This window comes from Carlito syrichta, unplaced genomic scaffold (genome assembly GCF_000164805.1).
Source record: "Carlito syrichta isolate Samal-C Ts95f unplaced genomic scaffold, Tarsius_syrichta-2.0.1 Scaffold289150, whole genome shotgun sequence".
Classification (NCBI taxonomy): Eukaryota; Metazoa; Chordata; class Mammalia; order Primates; family Tarsiidae; genus Carlito; species Carlito syrichta.
In genome coordinates this window covers 587518-590474 of record NW_007233246.1, presented here as the reverse complement: position 1 = coordinate 590474, position 2957 = coordinate 587518, and the positions used below count along the sequence as shown (strand labels likewise).

Below are 2957 nucleotides of genomic sequence, written 5' to 3'. Positions count from 1 at the left end.
TGCTGCTGTTGCTACCGCCGCTTGCAAGGCTGCCGCCCCTTGCTCGGATGCACTGGCTGAGCAGCGCTGCACAGATGGGCGCACCCCGGGCCTGACCGGGGAGCAGTCGGGCAAGTGAACTCCCGCCTCCACATTGGCCCAGCTCCTGGCGGCAGCGGCGTCTGCAGCCTCGCGGAGCGGGCAGCCCCCTTGGTCTCCTCGCGGCTGCTGCGCGCCGCCTCTGCCCTTTGCATAGTAATTTCAGCTCCTGAACGCACCGAGCTCGCTCCGGGACCGGACTGCGAAGCGCGCAGCTCGCGGGCCCGCGGGAGCCAGCCGAGCGGCCGGGGCTTGGGATATGCGACGGGAAGCCCCCGCCACCGCGCAGGCAGTGACCCCGCCGCGCCAGGGAGAGCCGGGCCAGAGCAGGTAGGCGACCGCGGTCGCGGGAGGAGACGCCCCCCGCGCCACCTCCGCTCGGCGGGCCACACCGGGGGATCGCGGCGTCCGGTGTGCTCCGCAGGGACAGGGGAGAGATTTGGTCCCGCATTTTGCCCGGGGAATCTTTGCCTGTTGCTTGTGTCCCCTGTCCCATCCTGCGCTCCAGGAGGGCCGTCTACCTCGCAGGTGATGAATTTCTCTGCAAGGTCATTGCTCCCTTAGGCTCTGGCTTTAAAGGTAAATGGGAGAAGACGTCCGCTGTTCTTGGGCGGGGGAATTTATAATCACTCGGGTCTGCACACTGCGAATATCCGAATAGAGGAGTGTGTGTGTGAGAGAGTGAGTGAGAGAGAGAAAGAGAGAGAGAGAGAGAGAGAGAGAGAGAAAGAGAGAGAGAGAGAGAGACAGTCATTTCCCTCGACTACCCATCCTTATTGTCTTTAGGATCAAAACGCTCTGGTCACATATAATATATATGCACTTATACACACACACACACACACAAACACACGTTTACATATATAATTTTTCTCGAGGGAGGCAGAGAGAGAAGAGGAAGGGCGGGCAGAGGTTGATAAAGGGAAGTCATTGTAGAGACCTGTTTAGTAATACAGGTGAACTTTGGAACCACGTTAAATCAGGGTAGAGAGTGGAGATGATAAACTTATGGTCCTATAGAGATACATGTTAGAAAAGGTCTCAAGAAGATTGTCAACCGATACACAGGGCAGACCTTCATGCTGTCCAGGAAGATAGAAAAGATGTAGGTGACATTTCAGACACAACAATGGACAGTGGGGGGGGGGGGAAGGAGGGGGGCTTAACAAACACTGGAAAGTGAATTTGGGGCTGTGGGAAGGCAGCAAATCCAGCTCAGGTTTCAAGGACCTTCTGGGGAGGCATTGGGAGAAATCACTGCTTGAGGTGAAGGCAGTTCAAGGTTAAGGTGATGTGAGTATCCAGACAGCAGCAGAAGAGGTGGGCAAAAAGCAAGGGCCCAGAGGGACAGGGCAGAAACGGAGCTCTGAGTAGTCACTCAAGAAGCAGCCACCTTCTAGTAAGGTGTAAGGTGTCCTTTGCCTCCTCTTAAAGCAACACTTGGACATGCTCCATCTAGATATTTTTCACAACACGTTTGTTAAAGGTCCATTGGACCATGTTTTCATTTTTTTTTTGCGGAATCTGGATCATGATAGGACTGGAAGAAACTGAGGTGTTTACAACACCAGCAAGATTTGGGGGAGAGAGTTGATTAAGGCTTGGCTTCATGAAATATTTACACATCTCCTGCGTGGGCTTTTGTTTGCATTTGTTGGTGCTGCTGCATATTTTGCTTTGATAATGCTTTGAGTGTCTTCTTCCGAATGTGCTTATTTTCCAGTTATAAACTATTCTTTCTTTCCCCATTGTGTTCTCCATTGGCCTGCCCTGAGTATCAATTGTGGGAATAAAGATACATGAGTCACAGCACAAAGAAGAAAATCTTCTCTGTTGCTATCTACAAAAGGCAGGAATTTGCAGTAGAGAATATTCCTTTGAAATAGAAACATGAAGAACATAGTTTTTTTGGTGTGTTTAGTTTTTTTCAAGGTTTTTTTTTTGTATGCTTAATGAAGAGAATAGGTTGTCGATTCATAAACAAAAAAAAAGTCGTAATTACTATTGCAGGTTGAGATGTTATATCATTCGAATCTATTTTGGAAACAGCAGGGGAACTCATGGAGAGTCATGTACAGTGTGTTTGGGGTGGTGAGAATTTACCTAATCACTAACTAGACATTCATGAAAATGTTGGAGCAAAATTGCAAGTACATCAGCTTCATATGGGAGGTGAAGGCTGAAGCATTACATGAATCACATCAGTGTCAATTGGAGGGCAGGCCGGGTTCCAGCAAACTGTTTTGAAATTTGAGTGTTTTAACTGCCTCCAAAGAATTGCCCAATATGCTTAATTATTTGTTCCTGCAACATTTTCTTAATTATGCCTCAAACATACTTAAAGACTATATTTAGATCCAGTCATGCTTCACTGTTTGAATTTCCAGTCACAAAATCTGCAGCCTACAGGAGGCACTGAAATATTGGTCATGAAATCACAAAATCATAAAACATTGACCTCAGAGAGTGAGGACACACGATTCTTATTCCAGCTCACACTTAAGCTATATCAGTGGCAGGTGCTTCTGCCACTTATACACTTTTTCATTCATTCATTTATTTATCCACTTGTTCATTCATGCAGTCAACATATATGTATCCTGAACTAGACATGGTCCTAGATTATGAAATGAAAGAATGAGCCTGCAAAACTTGGGAGGGAGATCGCTATGACTGGGAATGGTAGAAGCAGATATGGAGGTGAAAAGGACAAAGAATGTTGTTCACTTGCCCACAGTCCTGAAGGATGTGAGAAACTATCCTGTGAGGATGAGCGGGAAGGGCATCCCAGGTATAGGAATCAAAATAGGGCCAGGCTCGGTGGCTCAGCCTGTAATCCCGTGATTTGGGAGGCTGAGGTGAGTGGATTGCCTGAGCCT

At 48.2% G+C, this 2957-nt stretch overlaps 1 protein-coding gene across 1 annotated transcript in view; it reads left to right on the top strand.

Moving 5' to 3' along the window:
• The first annotated feature begins 236 nt into the window (after positions 1 to 236).
• GPRIN3 (GPRIN family member 3) overlaps positions 237 to 2957 on the top strand; it is a 63472-nt gene continuing 60751 nt past the window's right edge. Inside the window, exon 1 of the mRNA XM_008054148.2 lies at positions 237 to 408. The gene's annotated coding sequence lies outside the window, so the exon portion shown is untranslated. The remainder of the gene's footprint in view (positions 409 to 2957) is intronic.